Here is an 18,987-nt window from a genome sequence, read left to right on the forward strand (position 1 = left end):
AAGTAAATTTCTTATCGCTAGACGCTGAACCTTCTTCTCTTAGTTATAAATGTGTTTCACGTGAAAGGTGGTTACATAGAGTTATAACGGAATAGAAGAAACGTTTTCCAATCATGCCATTTCCGTCTGCTCCTGGAAGAACAGGCAAAACTAAAAAGTGTTAGCTTGATGTTATAGGGAAGAAAAAGTAGGAAAGTGGAAAGACACGCTGACGCCACGAAGACACGCTGAAATGAACGAAGGTGCGTCTTTAAAATGTGGGCTACAATGATTAAGCAACAAAAAACTAAGTCGTAAAATTTAAATTAAAAATAAAAAAAGACTTGGTTGTACAGTCAACAGCACATCAAGTTACCCTGCATAATAGCGGCGATTTGGCAATAAATTTGGATAGGTTGATGTGCCTGTACATTTTATGTAAGTTAATCAAAATATATAAATTTATATTTTTACAGTATCGTAACTTTCTATAACTTTAAAACATAACTGTAGCCTGTCCCGGCTCCGCTCAGGGAAAGCCGTAACAAATTATGATACACCTAAACCTACCTCTTAAATCACTCTATCTGTTACAAAACCCGCATCAAAAACCGCAGCCTATTTTGCAAGATCTAAGCAAACATAAGGACAGTCAGCGACATTAATGCGACATTATTTTATACTATGTATGTAGTGATGACAGTGATAATAACCAACGATAATAAAATAGCGTAATAGTACTTCTAGCGGTTCTTATTCTATTTACAGTAAGTAATAACGGAGCAGTTAGGAAACATTACTCAATATGAATGGTTTCCTCTGGAAGGGCCTTGCCAAAACTATTGGTTAACTACCTACAGCCGCGGCCGAATTAGCGGTACGGAGGTCTCGAACAAACACATACAACGTAAGTGACGATAGCATATAGCACTTCCGTGTGATTTTACATCATTTTGATTGAGACGAGCTTCTCCCTGCGCCTCGCGTCATTATAAAAAAAAATAATAATAATATATCATCCTACAAATACCATTACAGAAAAATAATAATTGAGATGTAGGAAAAATTTAGCTTCACAATTAAATATATTTAGTTGAGCAGAGCTTCTTAATTCCTACGAAGGAAATCGCCGTCAGGAAACGTGCACACCGGTTGACATTTTGTGTGTATGCGATTACTTGCCACTAGATAGATTGATACTTGTGCAAGGATGCCATCTAATCACGATATTCCTAAGCACACCAAAACAAAAAAATACACGGCAAATTTAAATACGATACCGTCAAAAATCTGATAATATTAAAATGAGCTATATTCCCAACATTATCGATGATCATACTGAACGCTGACCCATCCCCTAGGACGGCCAAATAAAAACGTAATGCAATCAAAATGCTATACGTCACAGCCGTGTCCTATGCCCGTTGACTTATTCATTGAGATCCTGGACTGATAATGCTTTGAAAAAATAAGTTATAGACATAGTATCTAGACTACATACAAGACATATCAGATATATGAACTAGTATATGTAACAATGATTGTGTGAAAACAGCAAACGTGAGTAAATGTAAAACCTTGTAAGTAGTTTAGTTTTAAACAAAACAGATTAATACTAAACAAATACAAAAGGATGTAATACGTAAAATTTATAAATGGTACTTAAATAAAAATATTCAAATAGTTTTGGCAAATCGAATATGAAATAAATCTGTATTATTTACGAGTATGAATATCATTGAATATTATAATATTATGTCACATGTGGGAGAGGCTTATGTCCAGTAGTGGATTGCCATAGGCTGATGATGATAATTATTATTATACCATAGTTCTGTAATTAATTGAAATATTAAATTTAAAAAAAGCCCTTCTAGCATACTTGTATAAATAAATGTCTTTGCACATGTGGGACATCCAGATAAAAACTTTTATCGTGCTGATTTATAACGCCATTAAATCCGCATAAAAATCATGGATTTCGCATTTTTGCCAGCAAATTGTTTCGTTTTATTGTGTTGACGACTTATTGTCATTTTACTCGTGTACGGAACACCCATAAATTTCACAGGTTAATGTCGATGCAGATTTTTTTTTGTTTTATGTTCAGTCTAAAATTTTGCGTTTCATATTCATTTTTAAAGATTATTTTCATCTGCTAAAGAAAATAACCGATTCTGTTGAATTTTATAAAAATGTTCTATGTGCTGAATTATTTTCAAATTTTCACTCCTTTAGTTTCACCTGTACTGTCTATCTTATCTATGTAATCAAATCTTTTAAGTTTACTAAACTTGTCCTACAGAGTCGAAAATGCTTCGAATAAATACCAAGATTTGGTACTGTAATCAATACTACTATTTCAGGTAACTTGGTACATTTATTTTTTCTGAATAAACCTACATTGTTGAAACAAGAGACATATTTTATAGAACTTAAACTAAATTCCATGATTAATTATGCAAAATTACGACCAAAGTTATATCAATATGTATACAGTAAATAGATAAAGCCTCCCCATATCCGGTTCGATCTAGTTCGGCGATATCTCAATTTTATCAGCCAATTGAGTGATTAACCAAGTCGTCAACAACTTGAGATAGGGTCGGTCTGGGCATCAAAACTACGAACTCTCGATCCCATTAAGATATATTTAGTCTGGCGCTAAGTTTAGAAGTCAATGTTAATGACACCACGGGATTATTTAAACGTACTTTAAGCTAAAGTGTACTTTCAACAGATAACAAATTATAATAGTGTTATTGAAATCAAAATTACATTCAAATTGAGAATATCTATAGTCGACCCATTGGGACTTCCAAGGGAGTATATAAAGTCTTACCCTGATATTCTTAAAAAATTAAACATAGGTACTTTAAAGTAAAATATGTTTCATCTCTATCACACTTTATAATATCTGAAGCTGATAGAAAGAGACAATACATATTTTACCTTAAAGTAAATTTTAACTTCTTTATGAATAACAGGATTTATCTAGGAATTACATACCATGCCAACAAAAGTAAGTTAGTTTGTTACTTATTTCCGCTTTATCTACGAAGTTAAGTTTCGTGAAATTTCGCAAAACTATAATGGTAAAACCGCGACTTCGCCTGCGTGTACGAAAGCGAAGTCATGAGCAAAAGCCGATGTGAATTGAATAAGACTATATTAACAGTTAAAACGTAGTTCAATCGACTGTGAGGTCGATCCGACAGTTGCGAGCATAATTCTAAGGGCAAATTCATTGTATAGTGTAGTCACCCGTTCTATTGAAGTCTACCGGTTATATTTAAGCTGTTTCCTTGTATAAATTATTTGCACTCGGTTTCTGTTGATAATAGTGTGAAAATATTGACTCGAATTAAAAGAAATATGAAAAAAAAACACGCGACATTGATAATCCTCATAAACAAGTTGAAACGTACTTTAAGCTAAAGTGTATTTTGTCAGGTTCTATCAATACTTACTTTAGTTTAAAGTTTTTTATGATAAAAAGGTAACGGTTCTTCTTCATCTGCGCTTTGGAAGTCGTCAGTCAATAAGTAATGTAACTCTTTGATCCTAAGTCGAATAAAGAATATTGACTTTTAATAAGAAAATTCTGGACGAAGTCACCACTTCAATCTATTTCGAAGCAACATACAGACATACAGATACGGCAAATTTATATATACCCTTCAAAATGACCGTAAAAATGACACACATATCTATGATATGAATTAGGAAGAAAGTTATAGTGGAATTTATATGGAAAAAAATTACTGCTTTTTTTTTTCTTTCTATTTAGAAGTTAGTAACAAACTTAGTTGACGATTTGTCACACAATTCTGGAGCCATCCACCCTCAAAATAGTTATCTCACGGTACATAAACCCGTTTCTCCTAAACCCCGGTCAGTCCGTCTGTCTGTGCCTCATAAAGTAAGTTTACGGCTTTTACGAGCTTCCAAATTGAAGCGGCTTCCTCACTAACTGTTTATGTTTTATCGTAAGGTTGTTATAATGTGTTTAGCTATATGTTACTATGTCTAGTGGGAACTGTTGATACGGGCTTATTTGGAAAACATCAGTAATCTTACAGAACTAGATGTACATCATAAACGATGTATGTTCTACGAATTTTGAAGATTCGATTCGATTCTATAGCGCAGGACAGAGGGCTTGGTGCGGGTTTGCAATTCACTTCTCACCATCGTATCGATTCGAAGTGAGACGACCAATCACATTGCAGTGTGGTTGTTGTTGCGTCACAATGACGCACTGTGATTGGTTCGTACACTATCATTCAGAATAAATTATAACAACGCAAAAATCGTGTGTTACTAATAGCTACGAGGCTACGAAGCGTCAGCTACGACCTCTACATCTGCTACGAATTTCGTAGCAATCGTAGGGATTGTACCATCTAAGTATTATTTTGGTCAAGCCGCGTAATTGACAATCGCCCACGAATTATCACTACATAGCAACAAAGTCCGCTTACGTCTGTCTGTCTGCTTAGATCTTTAAAAACACGAAAAGGATTTTAACGCGGTTTTTTAATAGAGAGATCCAAGAGGAAGGTTTACGTGCATAAGTTATTATGGAAAATTGAGCGAAGCCGGGAAACGCTAGTTACAAATAATACTAAATTTAATTTCCTTGTATTCTTTCTCTCAACTGTGAATGTTTCATTCGCCCGAGCCCATTTAATTTTTTTTTATTAGATATTTTAGACCATTTAAAATATGATCTGTGATTTTACGACCATCCGCCTGAAGGCAACCTCCTTGGTATACGTGTTTGAATATACAATTAATAATAATAAAATAATACATAATTTGTATCGCATTGGTTTATCTGTAATGATAGATATAATTTATTGATTAATAAAATAAATAAATACTAGAACATACGTGCTGTAGTGTTGGAAGAACAAACAATATTCTATACAAGGGTGTCCTAAAATAATTTCGGATTTGTTCAATCCTATTCCACTTTTTCGATTTCATTTAATATCTACGATAAATATAAAGTGTGTTTGTATGTTCCTCTTCATGCTTCTATTCAATCGACATTCGTGAAATATTGCGAGAAATGATAGATCTCTGAACTCTCCCCGTGAGAAATTGACGCAGGCGAAGCCGCGGGCAAAAGCTAGTAAATAAACAAATGTATTTTAGCCCTAAATCTAAACGAAATTATGTAATACAAACACAGATTCACGTGATCCACTATACGTCGGCCCGTAAACCATTTAGTTAAGTGTTTCATGCAGGTTGGATTCCATTCCGATATTGCGAACTTGTTCGAACAACTCCCCGTATTGGGACTTCTTGTTTTTAACTGAAAAACTTGTTTTGAACTCCGTTTTCAAGCCAACTAATTAGCCGGTTTCACTTTGTTCCGAGTTTTTGTAATTTGTTTTCAGGTGCTGACTGCTATAGGTTTTCGTTTTTTGTTGTAAGTTATACCTAAATCAGACGGTGGGTGGTCGTAAAAGTCATATCAGATGCTACTATGCGACTTGAATAAAATCTTACACGATTGTTAGCAATCTTCATTGTCGTATTCCTCATGGCCGAAGGTCGTGGTTATTACGTGGAATGAAACACACACAACAACTTTCTTGGCATTATTAATGGAGTGGTTTGGCATTGCCTTCTCCATTTCACACACAAGATAATAAGAATCAACCAGTGTGCAGGTTACCTCACGATGTTTTCCTTCATCGGAAGGAAAACACATACGGTACTCATGTACAGTACATGAGTACCGTACATACTATACATGAGTCAGATTGGTATACAAACTCATGTGGTACGAAATTCAATAATATCTTTAGGATTCGAACCTGGGACCTTTCGATCCATGGGCGGGCGTTTTTTTATATTTAAAAAATTTTTTGTTCATTTTTCTGTCGCGGGCCTAGAGGTACTGGATGAAATTTCTTTAGAAAGTAAAGTTCCTTTATAATTAGTTTCCTATTTGTAAGTTTAATATTTTGTTGTATTCCCGGTAGCCTCCTCACCCGTTGAACGTGAAGTATATATATACGTATCTCTGTAGGTATATATTTCTCTAGGTTGTTCTTGTCGTTAGAAAAGTTGAAGAAATTCAAAAACATTTTCCCTCGGACTGCTCCGACCGGTTTCCATTCAACACAAAGCTGGGATCCGCCGGGCTTTGCTGGAAGCTTGCATTTTAGTTAAACTAGCGGATACTCTGATACGTATTGGATATCTTCATAGTATTACTTATGTTAGTAATACCGTGTACGCTTTCTTGCCTAAGAACTATGAATGCATTGTTTTGTTCACTGCACAAATTTCCGAAGATATCTTTTTGTTCTCTCATACAAATTGTCTGATGAAATGATTGTGATAAAAAATTCAAAAGCCTTTTAATTATGCTCTAATGAGAACAAAATGTTCTCTAAATGTATGTATAAATAAAAAATTATCGATTAAAGCGACATTTGATTATCGTGTCTCATATATGAATGCAATTATACATTACAACAACGTTTTACTGTAACCTATCAGTTGCTTGGCAGCTATATGTCCCTTAGTCGCCTTGTATGACAGCCACTTCAAGATATGTAGTTCAATTCTAGAGTACAAACCACATCAGTTTACAAGTATAAGTCTCACAGCCAAACTTTAATCAATAATTCACGAGACAGACCAAACGACTCACGTAAAAGCGTTTAAACGGAAAATTGGATAGCTTCGTTATCGGCCGCAACTTTTGTGGCAAATTTGTTGCTACGTGCCTATTTCGTTCATTACTACCTGCAGAGATAATGGACCGAGGTACTTATCAATAATACTACATATTCTTATATAGACCAATCACACAGATTGAATTAGCCCCAAAGTAAGTTCGAGACTTTTGTTATGGTATAATAACTCAACGATACTATATTCTATAACATATACATATATAGATAAACAGCCAAAACCCAGGTCAATATAAGTTTTTAGGTAACTACATTGGTAGTCCCTGGGTGCTGCTGCGCTCTGCAGCTGAGGAAGACACCGGAAAACGCTCAAATGAAAGAGATAACAAACTAGGTACGTACATAAATAATTATTTATTGTGCCTGTCCACAAATGGATAGCTGCGTAACATAAGAAGCAAACATTTCTAAAACTGAAAGTAAGATCAAGGTACATCCAGTCTGGTACGAACCAACTGAGATCGGCTGTACCTAGATTTAGCCGCACTTCGAGTTTTATCCGCAACATATATTATTAATTAGCAAAAAATATTTGCATTGACTATATATAGGTATTTGCAAGACTATTAGATTTTATGGCAAAAAAAATAGTTTTTAAAATTGCTGGCAACAACTGGATGTGTATGGCCCAGGACAGAGATGGTTGGCGGAGGCGGAAGGAGGCTTATGCCCAGCAGTGGGTCACGGAGGGCTGCAGATGATGATGATGTAACTATTAGTAATACGAACGAATACTAATCATTTGTTAAGTACAAACAATTACCAGTATTAGTAAGCTTTTTATTGTTTATTGTGGAGAAAAAATAAAGAAATTATTAAAATATTTACTTTTTGTGTAATGGAAAAACTAACACAGACGGCCTTTATTGATTTCTGTATTTAGTGTTTGCGTTACTAATGTTTTTCGATTGTAAATGTGATTGGTCTGCTCTTGAAAGCCTGTTGAGAATTGACTGCTAGAAATTCACGATTGGTCGCAGTTTAACGTAGTCTAAGATGGAAATATAAAGGAAGATACGTGACCTACTATTATAAATTTATATTTTTTTATAACATTCAGAAAGAAAATTAAATTAAGCTAAGAACATAAATACTGTTTAACATTTTCTTGTTCGCGTGTCAAATTTCTCCAACGATTTTATTTTATCAAAACATAACATACAATATATTGATTGTTAGTCTAGTAACCATTACAATATTATAGTCTCTATTTCATAGGCTATAATTATAATATACACGGTAATTTTTTTAACACTTGTTAGCAGATATACGAATTATGAAATTGAGTTGGTTTATAAAGAAGTCGAAAAAAGGTATCAAATACAAACCTCCTAAATAATATTTGGGTACATCAAAACAAGCAACTTTTATTCTACGACTTTGTGATTCGTAGTTTCTTTTTTATTTATTAATATTAATATAAATAAATTAATATAATATATTTTTTTTTATTTATTATTACTTTTAGACAAAAGTCGTAGAACAAAGATGTTAGTCTCTTATGTACCTTATGCGCCTTTGGAAGGTTATATGTTAGATACCAGTAACCCTGTATGTGACAAAAAAATTGCAGTAAGTAACAAAATACGTAATTTATGTAGTTTGTGATATCTAAATAGTTCTCATTCCTTGTAATTAGAAAAATTCTCACGTGGCCATTAAATATAGTCTAGTATATCTTCCCTCGAGTTTTCATCATTGTGTGCACTCCCTTATAAAATATGCGAGATGTGTACCAGTCACTTAGAGTTTGTGATGCTGTAAATAATTCCCGCCAACTCTGACTTAAGCTGCTTATTTATTTAACATATTGATTGGGGACCAATTACGTACTTTTTCAACGTTCAATCATGAATAATTTGGACTTGAAATGTTTATTGTGTTAAAGATTTGATTTTTTACTTTGGTCTGCAAGCATCAAGCATATTTTGAAATTTTAATCAATAGTTATCAAATATTTTAAAACATTATCCTGCTCCACACTGTCGCCGAACTCAAACGCATGCCGACGCGAATTCGTGAATATTGCGTATTTAGTATGAGTGCTTTTATTTACCGCAATGAAAAACCAGCTATGTATACTGAATCCGCAAAATTTCGGCAAATTGACAACTGACAACTAACTGACAAAAAATATAAGCATGTTGCACGAGGAAGGGTTCCAAGAATGCTGGCAGCCCTATCCCTCAACACAGAAATGGCAATCATCTGTGTAATTTAACTGTCCGTCCTTGCATCTCCCTTTACGTCGCAGAAGTGTACTGAAGGCTGTGTTGGTAAATAAACAAATATCACAATTTGCAAATGAATAACTTAAAAATAGATGCACATATAATTAATTAGCCCAATTCATTTCGCCGAGTACTTAATCAACATAACTTCATAAGCGTACGAAGTGGATGGAACACTTTGAAACACTAGAGACTCTTCTCCGTACGACAGGGGCAAAGGTGAGGGAAATTATACCCTAAGCTGTTACAAATTAGGTTGACTTTGAGTTGTGTGGTGTGCTTGTAAATAATTCCAGTGTGGACGCAGACTCACAACGGCCACTGTAAGCCTGTTATGTTTCAGAGCTGATTTCAATTCCTTTATAGTTTCGTGATTAACGCTTGAAGGAGATTAATTTCGCTTGAAATAATAAAAAAAATCAGACAAAAGTCCATTTTGGGAATACATATACATTATATTAAATTCATTGTTGTACTGTAGTACTCTGTTACGCTCTGTTGCAGTCTTAATTTTTAACCCCATAACTAAAGCAGCGTTATGACCTGTGCCTATATAGCTTGAGCTTCCAAACGGATTTAAATTCGGTTTAAAATATCGAAACACAGCAAAATTACACACATTATTCCATCATTAAATACATATATCGGAGTTCATTACTTACATAACACATTTTAATGGGTTTAGTCTCAAACATACGGTGAAAACGAAACATCCTTTTTGGACATTCGCGAAAACCTATAAAAATATCATTTGACATCCCCCATCGAGGCGGAAGGACCACAGAGCGTGTTTCGGGAAACACTGTCGTCACTCGACCGAAAATTGATTGCGTGTGACGTGACGTGACACGCCGCCCGGCGTTATGACAAACGTGACAAACCAACCGACACGCCGCGCCTCCACAATACACACGCATTCATAGTCCAGGGGCTAGGGCGATTATTGTTGTTGTTTTGCCTCCTTGCAGTGAAATTATAAAGAGAAAATGTTTATAAGTTTGTGTCTCGGATAAACTTCATGAACTACTAGATTTGCAAAATGCGTCGTTGTGGGAACTTCATTATTCCTGCGAGTAACTCACTGGAGCAAAAGGCCCGAGACGTGGCTAGTCCATTCAATCCATATATCCAAAGTCCATAGTCCATCCATAGTTCTTACTATAAATTATTAATGTGAAAGTGCGTTAATTTGTTCTTATTCCATTCAAAACGGAGCGGATTCCGTTTATTTTTGGTGTGGATATAGTTGAGCTGGAGTATGATACAGGTAATTTTTTTTTGTAGTTTGTAATAGTATGTAGTATACTCAGATTTAGTATTGATCTTGTGCAGCCTTTGACAGAAAATTACTTGATGACAAAAGCTCGCTCCGTTCTATGCATGCGTGAATACACGTATGTACACATGCATTAAAATTTCATACAATTTTGCTGTGTACTTGCTGGATAGGTGTGCGGTGTGCACGGGCCTTAAGACTACATCAATTGCATTGCAATTAATATTGCTTACTGGTTACTAGCCTTTGACAAGTGCTGTAACACATTCAGTTAGTACTAGTAACATAATTTATTGCGAGTTGTGAACATAGCATAGCTTTTTTGCTCGAACTGCAAAACAAGCGCGACAAAGAGGCTGAAAAATAAAAACAACTCCAGATTTAATTACAAATCCTTCTGAGACACTTAACCATTAACTCGGTTGTCTTTAACCCTACTTCATAAAGGAGTAAAACCCCATTTTAAAATTTAAATAACTCTATAGAATTTAACGACTTACCATAAAACACTGGCCTTTGAACTCTACTAAGTCTGGCCACTCAAAGTAATTATACTAGAAACGCGGCAAAAACTCAGCATAATCTACACCACAGCAGCTCAATTAACAAATAAGGATAACTCTGACTTTATCCGCACGGGAAATTAGTTCGCTTTTCTTCAATCCATCTTCCTTTTAAGTTTCAATTTCGCGTGCGTCTGACTCTTGTATTTTGCAACGATTACCTCAACGCGTAAAGAGAAATTTGAACTTTACCTGAAGCAATAAAGGTGCCCTTTTCTCCGTCTTATTGGGAATTCTTTCTCGTGAAGAAAGTTCAGTGTATCGTACTCGAAATACGAGGCGGTTGTGCACTTAAGATACGTATGGGTTAGGGTTGAGCATTTACATTTTATTGACTTTCGTCAAAGTGTCGCGACGACGTTGGCATTCCGCGAAAACAGATGTATGAACATCAATCGCTTACGGAATAAAAAGACGTTTCATTTTCTGTTTTCTATTTAAATTAGAGACGTGAGTACGGATCAAAGTATGTTTATCGTGAGGTAATGTCGATGGCATTTCAATTTTCATACGTCATCAAATTATTAGTATTGAAAACGAAATTCTTAAAGCAATGTTGGCTTTCCGCTCTGATGTATATTAAAAAGGCTTTAACGTTTGAAATGTCAATCTTTTCATGGTATTTATTAATCTCTTTCTTCCTTCAAGAATACAACTTCTTGGAGGATTATTAAAAATCTACTAAATATGTACTAAATATCTAATGCAGTTGCACAACTTATCATCGTACATATCTGCATTACACATACATATCTTCCACCTTTATCATGTTGAATGTGACTTCTATTTGTTACCCTAATGTTTTGCTAACTTGGTAATGAATGAAGGATAAAAAATCAAATAATACAAAAAAAAATTTCTTGTTCTGTCACTTTTTTGTGGCAGCCCTAACCAGTCTGACTGGCCGTTTCTCAGCCGTGCACATTACGACGCGACCTCCTACAAACAACATTAAAGTTTTTCTTCTTCTGAACACGTACACTACCAGTTTTTCTACTCCGTGCACTGTAGTGTACAATCGAGGAAGTGGCTTGATGTTTTAAACTCTTTTATCAAGTCCAGGATATAAATTTTATTAAGGAAAGGATAAAGTAAAAGTCAGTGTTACGGAGTTTTGTCTTGGAAATAAATAGATCCTTGGACCAAACACTGGACAGAATGAACATTAAACAATGTTTAATGAAATTCGATAATATTTCAACTTTGTATAGATGGAGAATGTAGTATTATGTAGTTAGTGATGATAATGTCCGACCGATTTCGGTCACGGCGACAGCTTCAACAATCTCGCTGGTATGTGGCTTGTGTAGTCAATCTTATTGGTGAAGGTTCGCCAATGTAGTTTGTAATTAAGTATCAAATCTTGCATTGATGTAACTGAATGAAAAGTCGAATACATTTTAAAGAACGCTATGGTTAAAATTGAAGCGGTGGTGGTCCAGTGGTTAATATATGCGACCGACTGCCTGTGATCTAAAAAATCTGGTGTGTACTACTCTTGTCACTAAATGTCGGTATGTAGTATTTCAGATGCCTTTAGGCGACTTGAATAAAATCTGAAACAAGTGTTATATAAGTATGTTTATTAAACGTCTTTAAGAAGAGACGACGTAGTAGAAAGAAAAACCGAACTAGGGACATCTTCCATCATATTTTCAATTTACAAATTAAATAAAAAGCATCACCCAAATAACCAGATAAACACCGAAATATCTAATTAATGACAGCCGCGTCTTGAAGTCCAAAGATTAACAGCGTCCATATTTCGGGAATCGAATTTTATGTCCCGCCAGCGGCTGTAAACTGTGACACCGTGTGGAAACCCGGCCATTGCCAGCACTCGTGTCATCTCACTAGCTAGGCTAACTTAAGTGGATAAGACTCTAAGAACGAGAAGGATCACGTTCATTAAGACACTTTTCCCAGCAGTGGGAAAAAGAAGGCGGTCAGCGATGTTGATGTATTATCTCATCATCATTATCGCGAAACAGTTCGGCGAATTCTGGCGGATTTGGAATACAGTGCGGTAAATACAGCACTCGTATAAACTATGGAATGTTCATGCATTCTTGTCGGCATATATCTGAGTTCGGCGACAGTGTGTAGTACTTGTAGCAGGTATAAGGCGCGAGTGCAGCATGAAGTAGCCTCTGCTAGCAGTCACAATTCAATTCAATTCAATTCGTTTATTTCGTGAACACAGGTTACATAATAGGTATAATACATTGGAATGAGCTTCTCTATGTCCCGCCATAAGGCATACGAAATTTTTGTCATAGGTTTTACAAATGAAGTTACATAATATTTATACTATAATTTATTCTATAAAGTGTCTACATAATTTATCTAATTGTCAGGTAGGTATACATTAAACACACTTCGCAGATTGGTGGGGAAACCAGCTTTGTTTCTTCAAATTTTACTATAATCACAAACTGGTTATATTCGGTTACTGAAAAACTGTGTTTAGCAACCAAATTAATATATAGATTTTAAAATAAATAAATAGGTTTCTTAAAAACAAAGGGAATACTTCCTATCCTATTCAAAAAATATTTTTTTCCTTTTAAATATTACATGTTAGTCTTAAAAAATAACCAATAAATGATCTATTAATAACAATCACACAATTTGGCGGCAAATCCTAAAGATCTCATTTTCTTCTTTTCAGAAATAATCCCCTGGCCTTCCGAAGAGATCCGAAACAATAATTACTGATGCTTGGGGATAATCCTCTGAATGGGGAGTCCATGAATCATGTGATCTGTAGCGATACTGATAGGGTAACTAAGTTAGGGTAACTAAGTTAGGGTAACAACATATCCAGTAAAAGTGTCGAGTCATATAGTATACAGATTTTTTAGTAACAGAAAGTGAACTGAAAGCCATTTAAATGTTTTTAAGGACTCAAAACGAGTGTCAAAATTGTTGCATCTTATACTGAAGTAATTTTACATTTGAACAACATTTTTTTTAAATTATATATTAAGTTAAAATAAACTTAAAACTAAGTATAATTTATTAATCTTTAATTTGATTTTATTTTCGATGTCAATAAAAAAATAATAAGTTTTATAATAAATGTTTTCTGAAAATTTGTACAGCTAATAAAAAAATACCTGTATGCAGCAAATACTCGGGTCTTCGGCTGTGAATAAAAACCTTTGACCCAATGCGATCAAAACATACGCATGACCGTTTATGTCACATATTTAGCGATTTTACAATGGAATCGAATCCTAAATATTATAGGGTTCTTCTCGTTGACCTAGAATCATGGAATTTAGCAAGAAATATATTAATTTTAAATATAAAACATAAACGTATAAAACAATAGAACATTACGGGACCCTCGGCGCGTGAGTCCAACTCTTCCTTACCAGTAAATTTGAAAATCATTATGACTAGCCATTTGGCTTATCCTGTATTAGATTACCACTACACCTAGTACAGTCACTTGCATGGCAAGCTGCCCTATACGTAGCTCTATATGGCAGTAAACGATGAATTTAAGTTGGTTAATGTGAAGGCGACTGTACAGTGGGTCTCCCGGCGACCGCCGACATTATTTATACCCCGGGAGCACCCTAACGTGACATATTTTAAAGCGACCGTTTTAATAAGTCGCCTTTAACCTGTGCTTTCAGACGTACGGACTATAGAAAGGGTCTTTGACGTGAAATAGTTATTAAATATGAAATTATAAGCAAGCGCGAACCCTTTTCCACACTATTTCTTATTAAAAAATGTTAATAATAATATGTGCACAGATTGTAAAATGAGGGTCTGGAAACTCTGTGACAAAGGACTGAAAAACATAACATTTTCTATAATAATTTGTCATTGCCCTGTAGCTAAAAATAAATTGAAGCAATTTGTATAAAGTTAGTTTTGCTCTAAAATAGACCTGCAGATGCCGATGCAATTAGGATTGGTATTGCCATTTTGGATTCTCCCTTAATTCTCGTTCATTCAAATACGCACGCGTTCACTTGGACTTGATCGTATGCATAATAAAACATTTTGTTCATACATTTTATTGAAAGTGTCCTCTCTGTGACAAAACTAAAATTACTAAATCGAGACTACCAGATAGTGTGGCAAGGAAGAAAAAATCTTCTGTGTCGTTACGGAGGGCAAGATCCATTTTGGGGTCACTGAACTGAAGGAGTCATACCAATGTCACAAAATAGTGTGACAGAGAGTCGACACGCACAAAAATAAATGTCGTTCTATTCTCTCTAGATCGTTGTAATACCCTGCCTACATAACTTGTGTGGATTACCCCGGACACCTCCTAAAATCTAAACCAGTGGCATGTGTTACTAATTGATGTGCTCAGTGGGGAATAAAAACTGCCCGATTAATCCAACGTGATGTAGAGGAGTTAGTTTGTTGTTAGTTAAGTTTTTGTTGTCGCTTTGTTTTGTTTGTTTGGTATATTTAGTGTGGTTTCAAGGTAAATGTCGCGTATACCTAAGGACCCGGATGTAGCAAATTGTTCACAGCTGCAATTAAAGGTGCACAGACGTGTCGTTACTCGGGATTTATTTCGTTTTCTGTTCGGAAAGGAGCCGTGGTGGAATCCCTTCCCTACTCTGTCTGCTTCAGCCCCGCGTATCGACACTCAACTTTTATTAGAGAAATAGCAATAAAAGTCTCCTTTTTAGTTTTTGCTTCGTGGTTTTGTCCACTCCGGACCTAAAATGCCGAATGACATCTTTTTATAGATAGACACCAAAATATTAAGTCCTTGTCAACGCTATATCATGGTCTTATATGAATACATCCGAGTGGATGATTCACACATAAAAAATGCGTAAAAAGATAGAAACTAACAACGCGTCACTCCCGAGTAGCATTGGCATGTATATCGTTTTTGACATCACTTCTTTGGTTTGCTCCTTCTGCCGAAAATGCTTTGAAATTTTCCATACTGGACGTTAATTTGTTATTCGATCCAAGGAAAAAGTTACTTTGTCCACAACAAAGAAACAAAGACAGAAAACGTATTTCTTATCACTACGGTGAATTAAGTGCAAACAAACCTGAGGAATCGCACCCAATAGCTTTTGTTTTTAAACTTCAGCTGAACTTCGAAAGTTGGTAATTTAAAGCGCCATGCCACACTAAATCTCGTGCTTGGAAAATCCACGTTAACCAATGATTTACGAAGCAATAAAATCTTTAATTTCAAATTGCAACGCTGCCATTACAGTTGTTGGTATTAACACGCGAATTTAAGAGTCATTTAATTGAAAAAGTTTCGGACGTCTGGTACGTTGATCGTTGGTTCGGTTCCTTTGCTACCGTAAACTTTGTTCCTAGTTTTCTATACGCTGGTAATAATGTAATTATTTCCTCTTCGGAAAAATTATGTGCTATTACAAATTATTAATTACATAATGGAATGGAAACGGAAAGAAAACATTGCAATCCACATGGAGGGGCTAGTTCCTGAAATAGCCACTGTTGGGATAAAAGTCTCTCAAGATTAGGTAATTTTATTGATTGAAAGCAATTATCAATTAAAAATTACACAAAATTACCTAATATATACTTATATGTCCTTATCCTTACATGTTAATAAAACAAAACCATCGGCCCCGTCTGTTTGTCTGTCTGTTCGCGATAAACTAAAAAACTACTGCATGCAATTTTTCACCAATAGATAGTGTGATTCCTGGTGAAGGTTTAGGTATAATTTATAATGTTTTTACCCGAGTGAATCCGGGACGAGCCGCTAGTATTTAAAACAGGCTACCAGGGGCGAAGCCGCGGATAAATGACTAGAATGTTCTACATACATTGTGGTAATACTGTTTTATAAATTGTGGGTTGAAAGGGGGACAAGGGGAACACACTGATTGTTTAAACAATGAAAGGTTCCCGCTGTGTTCCGTGGAATTGTATTTACTAGTTAACTAATTACTATCGCCGAAGGCTAACCGGAATTTGCCGCCTTCATTTAAACCAATCTGGGTTTTACATCTCTTTTGGAACCTCAATAAAATAGGCATTTGAAATCTAGTACGATTGTAATTAAAAATACGGGTCCTTAACCTGCAGAAATGGGTTTATGCCAGGTTGGTGCCCAGGCGTAGTCCTATCTCTCCTCAAGTGGCTACTACCAACTGTATACTTTTTCTAAAACAAAACCTAAATGAAGTTTGTATAACTGTGTTGTGACGTCACTATTTTGGAGTCAAAACTTTCCTAATATTAATAAGAACAAAAAATAGTAGTTCACCTAATTATTGAAACTGATCAATTAAAGCGACATTTAATAATTTTTATATGACTATAAATAGGTGTTTATGCATTTTATTTTTACCGAGTAAAGTAACCAATCATCGACCAAGATATCGGCTGCAATTTCAGTCTCTTCAGAACACTTCAGATGATATGATGTTAGACTGACTGGTAAAATCACAGTTAAATCTTTAAGGCTTATTTTTACGTGGGCTTCGGAACGTCATAGCTACGAATGCAACCGGGTTTAGATGATAAGAGAATCCCCTCTCAGAATTAACCCTGTATTTACCAGGGTAATTTTGCAAGTAGTTACCTTAACAGGTTACGTAACAAGCAGCGTGCAGCATTCTCAAGCTTGTGAGAACGCACGGTGCATACCGCCTTATATTATTGTGGACGGGGAAAGCCTTCTGAGATATTTACCACGGCTTACGAGGAAATATTCTTAGAAACCTATGTAAGTTTGGATTTATGAACATTCCATGCGATAGAATACGTAAGAGAATATTAAAGTGAGTGAAATTCCGATAAAAAATATTGACGATGACATTTAGAGTACACAATAGGTAACAGTTATAGTACCTATGACTAACATTACAAGGTTTATTACACAGTAAAGCAATACTTACTCTGCGTCATTAAAGCTACTCTGTTAATTATTGTGCCACTTTTGCTTCAGTTGATTAGGAGTCGAGATCTTCCAAGCGTTACATTTAAGGCGTAGATTTTGAAAATTTCGGTTCGGCTTCGGCTTTCGGCTGTGGTTTTATGAACGGTCGCCTGCCAGACGTCAAGTCCCGGGTTCGATCCCCGGTAAGGTCTAAAAGAGAAATTATCTTTTTCAGATTGACTTGGGTTTTAGATGATGTAGGTATATGTTATGAAATGTCATTAAGTTAGTATCCCATAACACAAGTCTCGAACTTACTTTGAGACTAACTCAATCTGTGATTTATCCCTATTTATTTATTTACTAGCATTTGCCCCCAACTTCGCCCGCGTTAATTTTCCGGGTTGACAGGTACCCTATATCCTTCTCCATATTTCAAACTACATCTATGCAAAATTTCAAGACGATTGGTTGAGTAGATAGAGCGTGAAGAGATAATAACAAACAAATAAACTTACTTTCGCATTTATAATATTAGGATATTCTAGGGCGGGAGCCAAACACCGCTGTTGTTGCCACAAGGCTAGTAAGTTATGTGACTTATACTGACACAACTAAGAACTATGCCCCATTGCTCATGCAAGCGTTGTAGGTCCTTCGTGCTCCGTTGTTTTCTATATGTTTTAACACTGACATGCGTTGACGTACATCGAAACTTCAAACAATTTCTGCGTTGTTCTGCATTGTCTGTCGACGTACGTCAAAATGACGCGCGACTGAGCAATGAGACATGACTCTAATTAGATCCCCATCGCAACGACAGATGGATTTACGTCCAGTACACAATCAGTAAATAGTCCAATGCCCCAACTTTTTGGGAAGAATCTGGGCAAATACTGGACGTAAACCCATCTCCGATCGCAACAATAAAGACCAATATTTTCGAAACATCAAATTTACGCAAACATTAAACAAGCAAGACGTTCTATTGAAATGTTATCATCCAACTTTGAAACATGTTGAGACAAGGAGGCGGGAAAACATTCCAAGATAATATATCCATTCCAAGCGGAAACACGTAGCATAACTTCACGAATTTCTGTGAGTTTTATTAATGTTTACTTTAAATTTACTCGTCGAAAAAGTGTGAGTTGGATTCAATAAGCAGAATGTAATAACATTCTTAGAATAATAAATGCCATTTTGCAATCTCTCTTTAGTTTTCACCACAAAGTATTCTGTCTAGCTACTTATTTTTTATAACGTTGATAACCTCACAGGAAAAATACATAATTACAATTATTACTAATAAACTAAGTAACTGCTTTTACAAGCACAACATTAAGAACCA

The sequence above is a fragment of the Plodia interpunctella genome, chromosome 6 (genome assembly GCF_027563975.2).
Source record: "Plodia interpunctella isolate USDA-ARS_2022_Savannah chromosome 6, ilPloInte3.2, whole genome shotgun sequence".
NCBI classification, from domain to species: Eukaryota; Metazoa; Arthropoda; class Insecta; order Lepidoptera; family Pyralidae; genus Plodia; species Plodia interpunctella.